The 20,584-nt window shown below is 29.7% G+C and overlaps 1 protein-coding gene across 6 annotated transcripts in view; it reads right to left on the bottom strand.

Moving 5' to 3' along the window:
* LOC124419329 overlaps nucleotides 1-20,584 on the bottom strand; it is a 286,456-nt gene that overhangs the window by 201,555 nt on the left and 64,317 nt on the right. The gene's annotated exons all lie outside the window — the stretch shown is intronic.

Genomic DNA, 20,584 nt, shown 5'->3' with positions numbered 1-20,584 from the left:
ATGCTTATTTATCAGCCATGGAGGCTCTGAAAGTGGTTTTATCAATATTGGATGAAGTTGGAGATTAAGTGTATTAGAAAATATTATGCACCTTGTAATGGCAGATATTATTCTAGGTGTTCTGATGCCATTTATGATTTTTTTAACTTCGTGAAATAGTATTTTATTACGGCAAATAAAAAGTTTGGGAATGAGTTTGTATGTAAGTTGTATAGTGCGTTCCTTAATAGAGGGCAAACCGGCTTCAGCCAAAATATTTATAATTGGGCTAGAGGGAAAAGCTCCGATGCTTCGCCGAATCCCTGCATGATAAGGTGCTTGTAAAAGTTTAATATGGGAAGTGGCACACCATCCATATATGGGAAGAGCATAGTCGATTTTAGATAACATGATTGCCCGAGTTATACTTATCATATGTATCTTAAAGTTTTTAGATGTTAGATATTTTATGATGTTTAATCTAGAATTTAAATTTCTCCTCAATTGTAGACAATGTTCTTTAAAAGTATAACTTTTGTCGAAAATGACACCTAAGATACGTAAATAATTAACTCGTTTAATAGTGTTATTGTTGTATTCAACATCGAAAATGGGGCAGTTGTGTTTTTTGCAGATGTGTAAAACAGAGCATTTTTAAATGGAAAGTTTAGCACCAGATATTAAACACCAATCGTCAATTTTTTTAAAGTGTTAGAAAATATTGTTTTAACTTTGTTATTATCGCTGAGTTTAGTAAATATAACCGCATCGTCTGCGTAAATTGCGTGTTCGATATGTTTTTGAGAGGATAGGATTTTACTAAAATCGTTGAAGGCAATAATAAATAACACGACGGATAGTGGTGATCCTTGTGGAATGCCATTGTTTAAAGGTAAAATATTGGAAAAATGTCCATTTATCCTGACTTTAAATTTGCGGTTGCACAGGAAGGTTTTGATTATTGAGTAAATATTCTTTCCTATTTTCCAGTTGCTAAGCTGTTCCATTATAATGTGTACACCAATCCGGTCAAATGCTTTTTCAAAGTCAGTGGATAAAATACTGACATGATTTCTAGTAGACAGAGCTCTAGATATAAAATGCTGCAAGTATAATAGGACATCATCTGTACCCTTTTTTTCATAAAAGCAACTTGATTGGGTGTTAAAAAATTGTTAACTTGCATGAACCACATTATTCGTTTCCCGATGATTTTTTCAAATATTTTGCTAATGCAAGATAGAAGGGAAATTGGTCTGAATCCAGATATTGTATGATGGTCCTTATTTGGCTTTGGAATGGGAAGAACAACAGCAGTTTTCCAAGCTTGTGGAAGAATACCAGATAAAAGAATATTATTGTATAGTACTAACAGATGATTTTTTGTAGAAAGGCTTAGATTTTTTAACATTGGATATGTAATTCGGTCCAGTCCAGGCGTAGAGCCTTTAGCTGAAAGTAAAGCGTCTTCAAGTTCTATAATGTTAATTGGGCATTCAATTTTTGTTGCGTATTTATTAAAATTTTGATGAGTGTAGTTGTGGCGTAACCAGGTAGATTTGTTATTGCGAAAAACTTGGGAGAAATTGCAATCCTTAGATTGTAATGACCAATTTGTTGCAAAACAGTTCGCTATTTCGATGGAATCAGTAAGAGTGTTGGAACCAGTTTGTATGTTGTTGATTAAGTTTGTATTATTTGCGCCTGATAATCGTTTAATGTCGTTCCAAATTCGTCGTGAGGGTGATTTCGGGTTGATATTGGCCGTGAATTGTTGTAGACATGAAGCTTTACTGTCTTTAACAGCTCTTCTAAATAGTGCGTTCGTTTTTTTATATTGTGTTAGGTTGTCGTTATTTCTAAAACGTTTAAAATAGTGCCAAAGCCTTTGTTTTTCTTTACGTAAGGAGTCAAGCTTGGAGTTCCACCATATTATTTGGCGTGTAAAGCTTTTCTTCTGCGTTTGAGGTATGCTAACGTTAGCAGCTGATCTGAGGTATTTGGTAAAAATGACAGCTTGTTGATTAATATTTGTAGAGATATTGGCATTTAAAAGATTTTCATAGCACTTTTTTTGAAATAATGCCCAGTTGGCATATTCGGTTTTAAATTTAGTTTCCGAATGGAGGGCACTCTTTTCTAAAGTTATTAAAATTGGATAGTGGTCGCTTCCGTGGAGATTTGACAGAGTTTTCCAGGAACACAAAGGCGCTATATGCGATGAGCATAGCGTAATATCTGAATGGCAAAAGGTATTATGTGTGGAAAAGTGTGTAGGGGACCCATTGTTTAATATGACAAGATCTTCATTAAAAACGAAGTTTTCGATTGTTAAACCACGTGAGTTTGAACTTGCTGAGCCCCACAGTGGGCTGTGAGAGTTGAAATCACCAGTTAATAAAAAAGGATGGTTCAAATTGTTTGCTATTAAATTCAACGTCTGTTCAGAAAAGTTTTGGTGGGGGGGTATATATATGCATGAAATGCTAATTTTTAAACCAATATCAATTTGGATAGCAATTGAGGCTACGTCGTTATTTGTGTATACAATTTTATGGGGGATAGTCTTTTTGACGAGGATACCAATCCCTTGCTTAGCTGATATGTTATTAGCCAAGTTATGGAAGTACCCGCTGTATTGTTTCGGAAGAATGATATTATTGTGATTGAATGGGATGTGGGTTTCTTGTAAAGAAATAATGTCAGGATTTAAATCATTGATAATTAGTTGTAGTTCGTGGTAATTATTTATAAATTCATTTAAGTTCCACTGTATTATTTTTAAATCCATGATGCAAATATGATGAAGAGAATTACTCTTCATCTATAAACATTATTTCTTCTTCTTCATTGAAGTTTGAGTCTTGTTGGGTCGATCGCTTTGGTAAAGCGAGATCATTGTTTTGAGGAAAGTTAATTGTTTCTTAAGTTGTTTGTGTTTTATTTGTTTTTGTAAGTTGGTTTGTTGCTGTCTTAGACATTGATCGTGTAAGCATAGTAGGTACTGATTTGGAGATTTTATTTTTTGTTGGTACTTGGTTAATTTTTTTTTTATCACTTGGTAAAGTGGGAACATTTGTTGTTACAGTTGTTGAGTTGTTGTTTTGTAAATTTGAAGAATCAATTTTATTTTTATTATTGTTGGGTATAGTATTATTTTTTGAAACAACATCAGAGAAAGATTGTACCAACGGTGTAGTAGTTGTTAGTGTTCCATATTTTTCTTTAGCTGCTTTTAGAGTACATTTTTCTTTGGTCTTTATTTTTAATATTTCTTTGTGCTGTTTGAATACTTTACATTCTTTAGAATTTGAAGCATGATTATCAGAACAGTTTATACAAAAAATCCTCGTACACTCGGAAGGAGAGTGGGGGGAAGAGCGCATCCTTCACATAAAGGGCTGTTCTTACACCATTTTTTGGTATGTCCAAGCGGTTGGCATGATTTGCATCGTATTGGGTTGGGGTAAAAGGGTCGAACTTTTACTTTATGCCATGAGATATCAAGTTTGTCGGGCGTAGAGTAGCGGTCGAAATTTAGTAAAATTACACCACATGGAGATAGCTTATCTTCGGTATTATTCTTTTGGTATTTGTAAACTTCGATTACACCTTGCGATTTTAATTCATTAACAATTTCATCCTCAGGGACGTTATTCAAATAGGGGGCGTAAATAGTGCCCTTAGACCAGAGTGGTATTGACACTTGATATTGCAGACACCGGGCAAAATTGTTGTAGAAATTAATTTATCAGCACTATTTTTGTTTCCGATAAGAAGAAGATTACCGTCACGTAGTTCCGAGACCGATATTATATCATTACAAACTAATTTCAGAGCGCGATGTACCGCGAAGCAGGAATAATCTTGAATATTTTTTTCACCCATTGCAGAAAGAATAACGTATTTTGGGTCAGGTTTTTGAATTATCGGTAATTCAGGGAATATTTGTAAAACATTTTGGTTAGTCCGTTTCTTTTTGGGGTGGGGGGCATCCGCTAGAGCTGCGAAGCGGTTTTCCCCCAAATAGGGAGGAACCGACATTGTAAACTGACAATAGCGATTTTTATTTTTAACACTATCTGTAGGAAAACTTTTTGATAACACTGTAAATAAATTTGCAGGTAAAAGAACAAAAAATCACTCCGACTTAAAAAAGGTCAACCATGCGGCGCGAGCCTTAGTCGATGACTGAATAATTTTATATTTTGAAAATATTTTAATACAAAACTTTTGATATTCTCATAATTGTCCGATCTTTATGGTTAAAATATTCTAAGTAGTTATAAAGTTAGAGAATTGAAAATTCGTTAATGCAACCGACATTTTTCGTTACTTTACAATATCGGTATTATAAAATACAGACTTTCGGTCTAAAATTTTTATATAATTTAAAAGACTTTTGTAATGACTTTACTTCGGCCCAAAAAGAGACAATAGACTGTCTATTCTATTGCGTAGTCTAAGGGCCAGTCTATGGAGAAAATAATGCCGTTTTTACCGCAAATTAAAGCTCGGTTCATTTTTAGATACAATTTCTATTAATATTTGTATTACATTATTAAATTTTTTACATATATTTATTAAATGTATTGAACTGAAATTATCACCGAAAATTTTTTTCGTTTTTCGAAATTCAATCTACATCACATTTGATTTGATTTTTTCGAAAGCACCATTAATTTCAGTACCCCGTAATATAACTGTAATATTCAAGATATTAAAACATTTTACTGTTCATTTTTTTTATAAAAACTTAATTAATTAATTATTTTTTTGCATTGCATTTCTTGTTTTAGTTAAAACCACCTCCATTGGGCGCTTTAGCTAGCGAACAAATCAACTAACTCAAAAACACCTTTAGAATACAACTAATTCAATTCAAATAATCTTAACATACATAAATAAATTAAGTATGCACAGTGGGCAGAATGGAAATTTCTTGGAAATAAATCTGGCATTTCTAAACGGCTGATCCGATCGGGATAAAATTTGGCGTGAGCGTAGCCAAGGAGTATTCGAGTTTAAGTTTTGAAGATGAACCCCGCAGATGCCCCAGGGACGGAGCTGTGGCGGCTCAAAGTAGGGTACCTACGACATGTAAAATTTTTAAACTCGTGCCATTTTTTTGTTTTTCACCCAAATACAAAGATTTTTATATTTTCTGAAAGCGCTCGACGAGATCTTGAAAAAACATACTACTTATCTCTTATAATATCCGAGTTATAGGCATTTAAAAATTTATTGATACAAAATTTACCATACCTTGGTCCGCCTTTTTTTGTATACCGGGCGTAATTTTGGACCAAATGGACTCAATTTTTTTACAGATCCAAAAATATACGTTTTTTAATTTAAAAATTCAAAAAATTTTAAATTTTTGCCGTTTTTTTTTGCCCAAAATGTGTCTTAACTCTTTTATTAATAAAACAAAATTTTCTTTAAGAACATATAACAATTTTATAGTTTTCTAAAAGGTATCTTTACGCAGAACGCTTTGGCGTAAAAAACTTGTCTTATTTTTTGAAAATGTTGCAACTGCGTCCTTCCGAATATGACCAATTTTTTTTTAAAACTTCAACTTTGGGCGACATGTTCTAAAATCCCAAAGCTGGGATCAGAAAACTGAAAACAGTTTTGGAAACCTCAATATGTTTTCTATTTACTCCAAAAGTATTTTCCCAGCCCTAAAAGAAATGTGGACCTATGGGCAAAAATGTAAAAAATTCCATTTTTGGGATTTTCATTCCTATTTTTGGGAATTGCGGGATGCCCTCTGACCTTTTCAATTTTTTTTGCATTTTCTTATTTGAAATGACAAATTTAACAAGCGTTGAAGATTTCATTGAGTTTTGTTCATAAATAAAGATTTTGTCATATATTACATATTTGTTAAATTTCTAAAACTATGATTTATATCAAAATTTTAATAGGGTCGCAGATAGCTACAACAATTTAGTCCATATTTATCCCTTAATATCTTTTTTTAGTTAGATATGGAAATTCTCGACCCTTTACAAAAAATTCAAGCCAATATCTCAATTACATTCAAAAATATGTTCATTTAAACCTGTATCCTTTAATTTCATATTTTCCATATTTTAGTATTAAATATGACAGAACTTGTTTAATTCTTATATTTACCTATTTTCTATTTATTTGCTTATCCTTATAATTGAAGGTCCTATTATGCTTAAATTTTCAGAAATTTATAACTATTTTTACCTAATTTTTTTCGACAGATCAATGCGTTCTGTTTCGTTTATGATCATGTAGGTAAAAATATACAGGTAATGATAATTTCGATTCATTCACTAATAAGAATTATCAATGACTGAATTACAGGTTATAGTAATATACTTTTCTGGCATGAAGTGGTGAAATTCCGAAAGACAGGACTTCCTTATTAATACTTCTGCTTTTGTTTATATTTGAGAATTGCGACTTTTTCTCATTACATATTGAGCATCTCCAGAAGGAAGAAGTTTCTGTTATGGCATTGCTGACCTTTCCATCAATCATTGTTAAGCTTAGCGGATATGATACGTTAATAGAGAATTCCTTTATTTTTATGCAAATGGGCTCCAGTGCATTTATTTCATCTTTTAAATATTCCACTAAATCTTTTATTGTTTTCTTTGACTCCTTTATATATTCAAATCCAATGGGTCTACAAAAATTTTTTGAACCCGGAGTTGTATTCATCCATACATCTTCAAATGAATTTCCGATGCTTGACGATGATGGATTAAGGGAATATGAACGAATTCGTAATGGCACTAATGATGACATAAATACACTTTTGTAGTCTGCTAATGTCCGACTTCCACAAGCTTGTTTGTATTCTGGAAGTGCTGATAAACCGTCACATCCCCACTTACACATTAAGACAACATCACAGTTATGAATTATCCTTAGTTGGTCTTCTGAAAAGTCTGACACAATTCTTGATGCTGTGTTTTCAAGCAAAGATGATATATCAATACAAGCTTCCACATCATTAACAGCAATAGGTGATGGTAGGATAGTTTGTTTTTTTCCTGGATCGCCTTGTATGATGGTAATATATTGTGTCCTTTTTCATGCAGACTTATTTCGACTGAGACCCAGTTCCAACATAAGCGCTATTGCTTCCTCTTCAGTAAAATTTGATTGTGATGTTGGAGTTGGTATACTTTCCACAATTCGCTTAAGTCGTTTTGGTGATGCATTAGGAAGAATAGTTGCAATATGTACGGCATCCATAGGTTGGTTTTCCTTTTTCAGCATTTCGTTAAATGTATCAGCAATTTCCTCATTTGAGATTGAAAAAAGTTTTTGTGTGACCCTCTTTTTTTTTACCTTGAACATAAGTCTTCGTATGACTTGCAAGGCGCTCCTGCTGATGTGTTCTATGTTGAGATTTCCGTAGTAGTTTCCATCCAACTACAAAATTTTAATCGAATTTTCTTTTGATTTTCATCCACAGACTTACTTTTTACATCAAAAAGTTTTCAATTTTTGATATGCCTGTTTTGTCTACTTTTCTACTATATGTAGTTTTTATATAATTTGAAATGTCTTCAATTCTTTCTGGTCCTTTTGAAGATACACTCCATAAAACGGAACACAACTCTTCGTACTTTAATGTAATCTTCATTGTAGATTTATTAAATATGGTACTTAAAATCTGAGAATTCTACCAATTCTTGTCATTTCCGATACGGGTATTCCAAAGTAAAAAATTACGAACTGTCTACCTATTAACATTTAGGACTATATTACTATAACCTGTAATTCAGTCATTGATATTTCTTATTAGTGAATGAATCGAAATTATAATTACCTGTATATTTTTACCTATATGATCATAAACGAAACAGAACGAAATGATCTGTCAAAAAAATTTAGGTAAAAAATAGTTATAAATTTCTGAAAATTTAAGCATAATAGGATCTTTCAATTATAAGGATAAGGAAACAAATAGAAAATAAGTAAATATAAGATTTAAACATGTTGTCATATTTAATACTAAAATATGAAAAATATGAAATTAAATGACACAGGTTTAAATGAACATTTTTTTGAATTTAATTGAGATATTGGCTTGAAATTTTTTGTAAAGGGTCGAGAATTTCCATATCTAACTAAAAAAAGATATTAAGGGTTAAATATGGACTAAATTGTTGTAGCTATCTGCGACCCTATTAAAATTTTGATATAAATCATAGTTTTAGAAATTTAACAAATATGTAATATATGACAAAATCTTTATTTATGAACAAAACTCAATGAAATCTTCAACGCTTGTTAAATTTGTCATTTCAAATAAGAAAATGCAAAAAAAAAATTGAAAAAGTCAAAGGGCATCCCGCAATTCCCAAAAATAGGAATGAAAATCCCAAAAATGGGATTTTTTACATTTTTGCCCATAGGGTCCACATTTCTTTCAGGGCTGGGAAAATTCTTTTGGTGTAAATAGAAAACATATTGAGGTTTCCAAAACTGCTTTCAGTTTTCTGATCCCAGCTTTGGGATTTTAGAACATGTCGCCCAAAGTTGAAGTTTTGATAAAAAAATAGGTCATATTCGGAAGGACGCAGTGGCAACATTTTCAAAAAATAGGACAAGTTTTTTACGCCAAAGCGTTCTGCGTAAAGATACCTTTTAGAAAACTATAAAATTGTTATATATTCTTAAAGAAAATTTTATTTTATTAAAAAAAGAGTTAAGACACATTTTGGGCAAAAAAACGGCAAAAATCTAAAATTTTTTGAATTTTTAAATTAAAAAACGTATATTTTTGGATCTGAAATGATATTGATATAAAATTTTTTGTATATTATTGGAAATTTTGTTGTCTAACTAACAAGAAAAAATTGAGTCCATTTGGTCCAAAATTACGCCCGGTATTCAAAAAAAAGGCGGACCAAGGTATGATAAATTTGGTATCACTAAATTTTTAAATGACTATAACTCGGATATTGTAAGAGATAAGTAGTATGCCCAAGCATGTTTTTTCAAGATTTCGTCAAGCGCTTTCAGAAAGCGCTTTCAAGCGCTTTCAGATGCCCCAGGGACGGAGCCCCAGCTCCGTCCCTGGGGCATCTGCGGGGTTCATCTTCAAAACTTAAACTCGAATACTCCTTGGCTACGCTCACGCCAAATTTTATCCCGATCGGATCAGCCGTTTAGAAATGCCAGATTTATTTCCAAAAAATTTCCATTCTGCACCACTGTGGTATGCGCATTTATGAATTAACTCCAAAATAAAATTGGTATAATTCCAAAAAAATCAGTACAAAACAAGTTAGAGTACTTTATTCGGCTGTGCCGAATCTTAAATACCCTCCCAAAAGTTAAGTCTATTACAATTCCAAGATTTATTGAACATTATAAATTTAGTAATTTGCATGTTTGTATGTGTGTGAAAGATTTAGAGATTTTCAAAATATAAATACATATATAATTTTGTTCTACACAAAATTGTGTTTAACACAAATCGATAATGCTCTTTAAATACGGTTAAAGCGCTTTTAGGGGCTGGACCTAGTATAGGAGAAATAGAAGTATACAAAACTAATATTTTTGCCAAATTATGTATCAATAGCTTAATTTGGTAACAAATAATGTGCGTTTAAGAGATTTTCGTAAAACGACTTTGTATGGGAGCTATGACCAATTGTGTACATAAAGACAAAATTTCAGAATTCTACTTGGTAATAAATATTGTGATTCTAAGTGATTTTGTGGACCTAGTATGAGAGCTATGACCAAATATGGACCAGTCCTAAAACAATTTTATAGTGAATTTATGTATACAAGAGCAATATTTTTGCTAAATGTATGGATATAAATATTTGGTTATGAGTTATGTGTGTTTTTCTAAAAAGGACCTTATATGGGAGCTATGATCAATTGTGGACCGACCGGAAAAACATTTTACAATATTATTTCTCTGTATATGAGTAACACTTGTGCCATACTTTATATAGATATCTTAATTTAGTAATGAGTTATGTACGTTTTAGTTATTTTTGGGAGGGGACCTTGTATGGGAGCTATGACCAGTTATAGACCGATCCAAAAAAACTTTCATTGTAATATTTCTGTATATAAGAGCAATACTTGTACCAAATTTTATATCGATATCTTAATTTAGTAATGATTTTCGGGAGGGGACCTTGTATGGGAGCTATGACCAATTATGGACCGATCCATAAAAAACTTTCATTGTAATATTTCTGTATATAAGAGCAATACTTGTACCAAATTTTATATCGATATCTTAATTTAGTAATGAGTTTTGCGCGTTTAAGTGATTTTCGGGAGGGGACCTTGTATGGGAGCTATGACCAAATATGGACCGATCCAAAAAATCTGTCATTGTAATATTTCTGTATATATAAAGCAATTACTAAATTAAGCAATATCTTAATTTAGTAATGAGTTATGCGAGTTTAAGTGATTTTCTGGAGGGAACCTTGTATTGGAGCTATGACCAGTTATGGACCGATCCAAAGAAGCTTTCATGGTTATATTTCTGTATATAAGAGCAATACTTGTACCAAATTTTATATCGATATATTGATTTAGGAATGACTTATGTGCGTTTAAGTGATTTTCGGGAGGGGACCTTGTATAGGAGCTATGACCAATTATGGACCGATCCAAAAAAGCTTTCATTGTAATATTTCTGTATATAAGAGCAATACATGTACCAAATTTTATATCCATATCTTGATTTAGTAATGAGTTATGCGAGTTTATGTGATTTTCGGGAGGGGACCTTGTATGGGAGCTATGACCAATTATGGACCCATCCAAAAAATTTTTCCTTTGAATAAATTCTATTATCATAAAATTTTAATTTCTAAAATTTTGTAATGATATCGACATAACGACGGAAGTTATTAACAAAAAACCAAATTTCCGGGAATATGTACTTTTGTATGGGAGGTATATGAAATTGTGAAACGAATGTGTGCCGATTTTTATGGAATTATCTTGCATAGTTTTTGAGAAAATTACACCAGAATGTGTAAAAAATGCTTATTTTTTTCGAGGTTGTTTAAAATTTTGATTCATAACTTTTTTAGATGTGAACCGATTTTGCCCATTTTCAATACCAAACTGCGTAGGATAACAATAAATATTTTCGGTGAATTTGGTTGATGTCCTTGCCATAGTTTTAACGTGAGCGTGTTTTAGGCAGACAGACGGACAGACAAACAGACGGACATAGCTAAATCGACTCAGAATTTCATAAGGACCAAGAATATATACTTTGTTGGGTCTCAGATGAATATTTCTTGGTGTTACACACGGAATGACAAAGTATATATATACCCTCTATCACCACTGATGGTGGTGGAGGGTATAACAAGTAAGAGTTCTATATTCGGATGTGCGAATCTTATATACCCTTCACCATGATGTGTAAAGAACAGTCATTACGAATTTTATTACAAAAAATCAAAAAATACCAATTGTAGCCCATTTTATACGATCTAAATTAATCCGGGCCCTTTTATGTGTTCTGGACTAATCCGTGCTCTACATACTTAATATCATGTTTTTAGGTTCAATTTTATAGAAAATTCAAAAAGTACCTTTTGTAGGACGAAAAAGTAGCAAAAAGTCCCTTTTATAGGTTCTTATCTAGTCAAGGTCCTACATGCTCAATTTCATGTTTCTAGGTTCAATATTATAGAAAATTCAAAAAGTTCCTTTTGTAGAATGAAAAAGTACCAAAAAGTCCCCTTTTATGTATTCTAGCCTAATCCTGGTTCTACACACTTAATTTCATGTTTCTAGGTTCAACGAAAAAGTACCAAAAAGTCCCTTTTTATAAGTTCTTACCTATTCATGGTCCTACATTCTAAATTTCATGTTTATATTTTCATGTTTATATTATAGAAAATTCAAAAAAGTACCTTATATAGAACGAAAAAGTAACAAAAAGTCCCCTTTAATCTGTTCTCGTCTAATCCGGGCTCTACGTACTTAATTTCATGTTTCTAGCCATTAACAACGTAACGTCACTGATTTGTGTTTTTAAACAAGAAACCACAATAACAAAAAATTTACCGTTGGATACTGTGTTTTGTTTTTGTTTGTTAATTGTTTTGTATAAGCATGCACGAAAAATGTAAATTTTTCATGAAATTTTCAGAGGTGGTCTCGGATTTTTACTCATATCTTCGTTATTTATGGACCGATTGGACTGATTTTAAATAGCGTTCTATTCGATCGTATTTCCAATAGAATTATTGAAAATTCGGATCTCGCAGATATCTGGGGTCTTCTGAAAACTGATTTCAACATACACAGACAGACAGACATACAGACGGATATGGCTAAATCGTCTCCGCTATCTATAAGGATCCAGAATATATGTATATACTTTATAGGGTCGGAAAATTATATTATAGAAATAACAAACGGAATGACAAACTTATATATACCCTTCTCACGAAGGTGAAGGGTATAAAAATCAATTATAAAATATTGATTATTTTCGCTTTTTTGGAAGTCATTTTCCCAGAAGGTAAAAAATATTTAGAGCTACTTTTGAAATGGTGATAAAAGTTATTCTTTTGGAATACATCGTTTTATATTTTCTAGGCACTTACTTTTAAATGGATACTTTTTACATTCTGCATTACTTTGAAGTACTCTGATAACCACTTTGTTTTAATCTGATATTGAAGTACGAAAAGTCTTTGTCATTTTGTTTGCAAACTTTATTTAATTGCATGGTAAGAATTGTGTTTTACAAAAAGAAAACGAAATAAAAACAAGTAAGAAGTTGTAGTAGGGCGAGGCCGACTATACGATACCCTACATCTGTATAAGAATAAAATGTGATTTAGTTTTCATAATAAAGCATTTAAGTTGAATTCTACCTTGCCTTAGATATATTAAAGCCATTTATTGTTTAATAAAACTGTGGATATTTAATGAAAATTTTGATTGGGGCTTTTTAGTGGGGCTAGGGTTAAATGAGGCCCTATAATTATAAAGTTCATCAGGGTCATCAAGACTAGTATAGAACTTGGTTTTGCAGGTTTTTGTCGAGATACGAGTATATTAAACAAAATTATTTCAATAGTCTTCGTCTACGGTATAATAGAAGATCATGTGCCAAATTTCATTGAATTATCTCCAAAATTGCGACCTGTAGTTTGATTACAATGTTTACAAGCCCTATTCGGAGGTACAGTTGTATGGGGGCTAGGTGAAATAATGGAACGATCTTAACTATTTTCAATAGGGTTCGTCCATGGTACAATAGAAGATCATGTACCAAAATTGCGGCCTGTAGTTTGATTACAAGGTTTACATGGACGGACAGATGCACGCACATAGTTAAATCGACTCAGAAAATGATTCTGAGCCGATTGGTATACTTTAAGGTTTTGACTCACAAACCGAAGTCCCTGGTTCGTATTCTCGCTGGCTTTTATTATTATTAAAAACAAAACAACTGACACAACACCTTCCTTGCAAGAGAAATTGCCAGTACTTCTTTTACTCCCTATTTGTAACCGAGCGTAGAAATACTCTTCCCAATGTCATCACCGTGTTAAAATTACGAGGTTTTATTAACATTTTAACTTATTACCTAGAAACTGTAACATTTTGAAAAAATATTAATACTGAAAATATTTTTTTATTTCATAATTATATATACTATTGTTCAATTCACAATCAAGTTGTATATTGTGCCTACTAAAGTTTAGTAACAGTGATTGTGAACAGATCTTTGCCGCAAGTCATAAGTTTATGTTCTCAATGAAAAAAAAACAATCAAAACAAATACACATAACAATGTCAAAAGAAAAAAATCAAAAAAAAAAATTAAATTAATTAAAAATGCGAAATAAACCAAATTAATTTCTTTGAATTTTTAATTATTTTATTTTCTTTATTCCACATTTTAAACTAATAAATAAACTGTTTTTAATAAAATTTTAGTTTTTTGTTTTTGTAAACAGCTGTTTGTTTTTGTTTTTTTGAACTAAATAACTTTTATTTATACTTATGCTAATGACAAAACATTGAAAACTTTTGAACTTTTACAAAAAAGAAGGTTCTTAATAAAAAATATGCATCTGTCATTTCAAGACATTCTTCATATTGATAATTTTGCAATTTTTTTTTTTAATTTTTTATTTCATAAATTAAAAAGGATAGATTTCCGATTTAGAAATCAAAATAAGAAACGATTTTAATACTTCTTTTAATATATCACCAAATATTTGTTGATCTGTGATTAATGAATAAATCGACACTTTCAAAAATAGTAAACAAATTTGATAAGAAAGATTCAGTGAAAACTCAACATAGGGGTTGAAGACCTCATAAAACTGCTCTAACACAGGATAATTTGATGACAATAGAATTCGAAAAATTCCAAAAAGGACTCCTCTAGGATAGTAATTAATAAAAAGTTCGAAATAAGTAGTCCTATTGTTAATCACATGGAAAACTATACTGTTCTTTGCTGTAGTTGGCCTGCGGGAGAACTTCTTAGTTTTAGAAAAAAATCGTTCTATTCGTCTACTCATTGCAAAAGATAACATGCAGAAAACATGAGGCAGAGAGCAGTTGCCACTGCTTACACTTGTTATGAAAGATTGCACGATTTTTATAAGGGATAATTGGAATAATTAAAGATTCAAATTCATAAAATTTCAGATAAAAATTTTTGTAACAAATTATTGCACGTTCGCCAATTTCTATATATCGCAAATTTCTATCTATCAATCTATGAATTTGAAAAATGTACCAGTTTGCAAGATATTTTGTATTTAATTCATATATGTGGTCACAAGCTCCCCATTGTAAGACCGCCTGTTATTTGTTACGAACCGGTAGAAAAGCAAGGTTTCCGACTAACTGGTATGACTGACCTCTGGAGGTTCCAACACTTTTCGCCTTACTCGTATTCGTATTCTACACAAAGCAAAAAGGTATTCGAATCACAAAAGAAAACTCACACAATTTGAACCACAGCTACCCAAAACCCACCTGACACTTTTAATCACCTACTGGCCTATCATCGCCATTACCTTAACTTAATTAGACCAACATTGTAAGTATTAATTTCAATACATAATGTACACATTTCTTATATAGTAAAAGAAAATAATAACTTGAACGAATCACCATATTTCTTATTAATTTTTAACTCTATTCTATTTTTCTATCGCCTAACTCTATTCTATATTCAGTATATTTTTGTTTCAGTTAAGTTTTTTACTTCTTAAGCTATATAGCTTCACGTGATTCAAAAAAAGAACATATTTGTTTTTAATCAGAAAAATTATAATTTTTGGTTATTTTATAATGCCTTTACGTTTTTAGAGGAAGATGCTATATGTTTTATATATAATTAAGTTAGGTGAGCTATATAAGTAGTTGTTAGACGTAACAATGCTCAAGTTTTCAATAAATATTTGCATATAATAATGCAACTATTATCACCAGTTTCTCTTTTATAATGATTCATACATTTCCGTTTTAATTGGATTGATTTGTTAGCACAGTGTGTTGCAATTTGCGAAATGACCAACCACTAAAATCCTATACAATTTCATATAATTATTTAACAAAAAAATACTTAATTGATGTTTAAGTAATCAATTTATTTATTAATCAAAAAAAAATTTATATATATTTTTTTTATATTTGCTATCATGACTTAGGCCAGAATATACAATTTAGTTTTTTATGTGCCTATGACTGATCAAATCGTTTTAAATCACACTGACTGAAAACAAAGTTAATGAAATAAATTAAATCAAAAACTAACTTCTAAATAATGTTTCTTTACCATTATCTTAATAAAGTAATGTAATGCTTCCATTTTTGTAATAAAGTAATGTAATCTAAATAGGTTGTTGCGCAAATCGGTCAGTTGAAATAATAGGTAGTTGCGCCTATCACTTACGTTTTGTTATTTTTTTTTTTTTTTTGATTAATAAATGAATTGATTACTTAAACATCATGTAAACCGCGCTATTTGTTTTAGTTTTTAGTATTATTTCGTCATAAAGTCATATATCATAAAATTTGACTTAGTATTTCTCTTCTTTCTATTAGTTGGTGTCTGGTAACCCTACCTTCGTAAACATTATTATAATATACGACCCACCCTGTCGTTGATCTCGTGTCACATTTTGACGTTTTAACAATAACAAACATTTAACATAAGATCAAAACAAACAACAAGAATCACATCAACCACATAAAACAAAGTTTTAACTAAATAATACAAATTGAAACAAAAATTACAAAGAATCAATACAATAATTATAACAAATACTAGTTCTTCTAAAAAATTAAAACGAGACAGCCTAAGATGACCACACACATATAAAAAATAAAAACAATATATATATATATATATATATATAGTATATATATATCATATATATTTATATATATATATGATTATATATATTATATATATATATATATATATATATATATATTATATATATATATTTTTTTTATTTTAAATTATTATATATTTTTATATATATATATATATATTTATATATATATATATAATATATATATAGAAAATTTGTAATATTTCGTTAGAAATTAATATAATCGATCAAATTTCCTGAAATTGTGCAGAAATTAGATTTGAAAATTAGAAAATTAAAATTTTTTGGGTGATTTTTTATTCTTTGTTTTAAAAAAAAAAAATTATTAATTGATTTCTTCTTTTTTTCATTATAAAAATTATTTATGATTTTTTTAAAAAATCATAAGTAATTTTATAATTAAAAATAGAATAAAAATCAAAAATATAATTTTTTTTATATACATAGCTAATACCAGTATATTCGCATACTCCAAAAAATAAATTACATAATAACCAAAAATAATTATTCATTTAGGTACAAAATTATTAGGTTTATTATAATTTCTTTTGATGATAATATATTTCATTTAAATTCTAAAATAATTGATTAATGATCGATTTATTTCTTACTTGCTAAAATTTAATATATACTTTTATTCTTAAAAAATAATTCATATTCTTATGCGTTGCGATATACAATATTTTTTGTTCTACCCACTTAAGATATGAGGTTGATGGGCTCCATGAACAGAAAATTTTCTGTTGTTTACATTTTTTTGTTGATTGTGTGTGGTCATCTTAGGCTGTCTCGTTTTAATTTTTTAGAAGAACTAGTATTTGTTATAATTATTGTATTGATTCTTTGTAATTTTTGTTTCAATTTGTATTATTTTAGTTAAAACTTTGTTTTATGTGGTTGATGTGATTCTTGTTGTTTGTTTTGATCTTATGTTAAATGTTTGTTATTGTTAAAACGTCAAAATGTGACACGAGATCAACGACAGGGTGGGTCGTATATTATAATAATGTTTACGAAGGTAGGGTTACCAGACACCAACTAATAGAAAGAAGAGAAATACTAAGTCAAATTTTTTCTCTTAAGAAAAAGGCGACTTTTCAAGGCCAAGGTTATTGGTACATTGACCCAAACTGTGTTGATGTCCACTACATTGTAAAATCACGTTATGTTTTTTTTTTATTATGATATTTGTTTGTATGTTTTTCTGTTACTTTTCTTGTTTGAAATACATACTAAAAAAAAGCATAGGGAGTGAACATCATTAGTTTATGTTAATGCACAATCGAAAAGCTAAAGTTAATAAGGAAACAATTAAAGTTGAACTAATAAAATATAAAGTTTTATAAATAGTGAAGTGAACAGTGAATTTGAAAAGAAGGGAATAAAATATCCTTGCAGAACCTTAATATTTTATTTAATTGAGATTTTAAACATATTGTAGAAATCTGTGAGTATAAATTAAAATATACGATAGGAAATGAATGATTGTTTAAATAGGTAATTTCTATAATAGATTTTGCGCCAGAGGATTAGGATGCCATAAAGTGGATACGTCTCCAATACTACGGCAATTCCAGAATCATCCTGAGGGCAAAGAAACGGTGTGAAAAATACGTATATTTAAATTTGAATTTTATAAAAAAAGGAAAGAAAATCAAAGGTAATACTGTTCATGTAAAACATACTTATATATTGTTGACCCTGTGAAGATAAAGAAAGTACGCCATCTACAAGTGAAAATTTTGTGCTAGGATCAATTCCACAAAGTGGGACGTAAAGAACCTGGAAATAGAACCCTTTAACTAGGACAAGAGCCTGAAAATACAATCCACGCAAACAAACAAAAAAATCCCAAAATAAGGAAACAGGCATTAGGGCAGTTCGGTCCCATATAAAAATCGTGTAATCTTTCATAACAAGTGTAAGCAGTGGCAACTGCTCTCTGCCTCATGTTTTCTGCATGTTATCTTTTGCAATGAGTAGACGAATAGAACGATTTTTTTTTTCTAAAACTAAGAAGTTTTTCCGCAGGGCAACTACAGCAAAGAACAGTCTAGTTTTCCATGTGATTAACAATAGGACTACTTATTTCGAACTTTTTATTATTTACTATCCTAGAGGAGTCCTTTTTTGGAATTTTTCGAATTCTATTGTCATCAAATTATCCTGTGTTAGAGCAGTTTTATGAGGTCTTCAACCCCTATGTTGAGTTTTCACTGAATCTTTCTTATCAAATTTGTTTACTATTTTTGAAAGTGTCGATTTATTCATTAAATATTAATCACAGATCAACAAATATTTGGTGAAATATTAAAAGAAGTATTAAAATCGTTTCTTATTTTGCTTTCTAAATCGGAAATCTATCCTTTTTAATTTATGAAATAAAAAATTAAAAAAAAAATGCAAAATTATCAATATGAAGAATATCTTGAAATGACAGATGCATATTTTTTATTAAGAGCCTTCTTTTTTGTAAAAGTTCAAAAGTTTTCAAAAATTATTTAGTTTTCCTTTTTCTGAATTTAATTAATTATGATGTTTTGTAAATTTTGTTAAATACATGTATATTAATAAAAATTAATAATAATTATTAATAATATATCAACAATAAGTTTAGAATTTCTGAATTTTTGAAAAAGTTTCCATTGTTTTGTCAACCACTGTATAAGTTTTAAACATTTTTGTTCTAAAAATGATTTTAAAACTTATTATTTCTTAAAATGAGTTTAGATATATAACATAAAAAACCATTATATTACAAAAATGTATTATAATGATTAAACTCCTTGTTAACTTTCTTATAAAATAAAATAAGAAAATCGATTAACTGTTTTTTTTATACAAAACCATATTCGAAACCGGTTTTTTGAGTACTCTTATTACACAATGACTTTTTCTTATTAATTCTTTAACATATGTTCAATTCACAATCGATGTTGTAGCATTGTATGCGTTGTATGTCAGCAGCTGCTACAATAGTCATAACAATGTTGTTGGTATTTTCTATGCAAAAGCTCTATACAACTCATACGACAATTTTTCATATGTTTTTCGAATGTTGTAAGAAATTTTAGTGTTGCCAATTGTTTATTTCAACATATAAACAAAAATTCAAACGATTTTAGCATAAAAAACGATAAAGTGGTTACACTGAAATCAAAAACAAACAGCTGTTTACAAAAACAAAAAAACTAAAATTTTATTAAAAACAGTTTATTAATTAGTTTAAAATGAGGAATAAAGAAAATAAAAGAATTGAAAATTCAAAGAAATTAATTGTTATGTGTATTTGTTTTGATTGTTTTTTTTTCATTGAGAACATAAACTTATGACTTGCGGCAAAGATCTGTTCACAATCACTGTTACTAAACTTTAGTAGGTACAATATACAACTTGATTGTGAATTGAACAATAGTATATATAATTATGAAATAAAAAAATATTTTCAATATTAATATTTTTTCAAAATGTTACAGTTTCTAGGTAATAAGTCAAAATGTTAATAAAACCTCGTAATTTTAACACGGTGATGACATTGGGAAGAGTATTTCTACGCTCGGTTACAAATAGGGAGTAAAAGAAGTACTGGCAATTTCTCTTGCAAAGAAAGTGTTGTGTTAGTTGTTTTGTTTTTAATAATAATAAAAGCCAGCGAGAATACGAACCAGGGACTTCGGCTTGTGAGTCAAATGTTCTATGCACTACATAGCTATTTTATTACGCGCCACATAACGGTATTCACATATAATTATACCCTACACCACTTAAGTGGGAAGGGTATATTGGGTTTGCGCTGATGTTTGTAACGCACAATAATATTAGTCCTATACCTTAATACCAATTGGCTCATATATATCGGTTTGTGCATAAAAAACATTTTGGACATTGTTATAGTTGATTTTAAAATTTATTTTTATAAAAAATTTAACATATTTTCTTTTTTAATTTCACAACAACTGAGTGCTTGTCCGGAGGTAAGAATTTTTTATTTTTCATAACAATAAAAGGAGAAGTAATGAAACAGGTAAAGTAAATTATATAGTTCCTATTTATTGTAAAATTTTACTAATATTTTAATATTTTTCAGCCTATTAATAAGCAGAAGCAAAAACAATAAATTAAACAACCAAAAGTCAAATGGAAAACAAAACAAAAACTAATAAACTAATTCTCTAACGATAAAAAACAACAAGAAAAAGAAACTAATATAAAATAAATAAACT

Source organism: Lucilia cuprina, chromosome 2 (genome assembly GCF_022045245.1).
Source record: "Lucilia cuprina isolate Lc7/37 chromosome 2, ASM2204524v1, whole genome shotgun sequence".
NCBI lineage: Eukaryota > Metazoa > Arthropoda > Insecta > Diptera > Calliphoridae > Lucilia > Lucilia cuprina.
The sequence above is the reverse complement of the archived record's forward strand: the minus strand, read 5'-3'. Positions and strand labels throughout refer to the sequence as shown.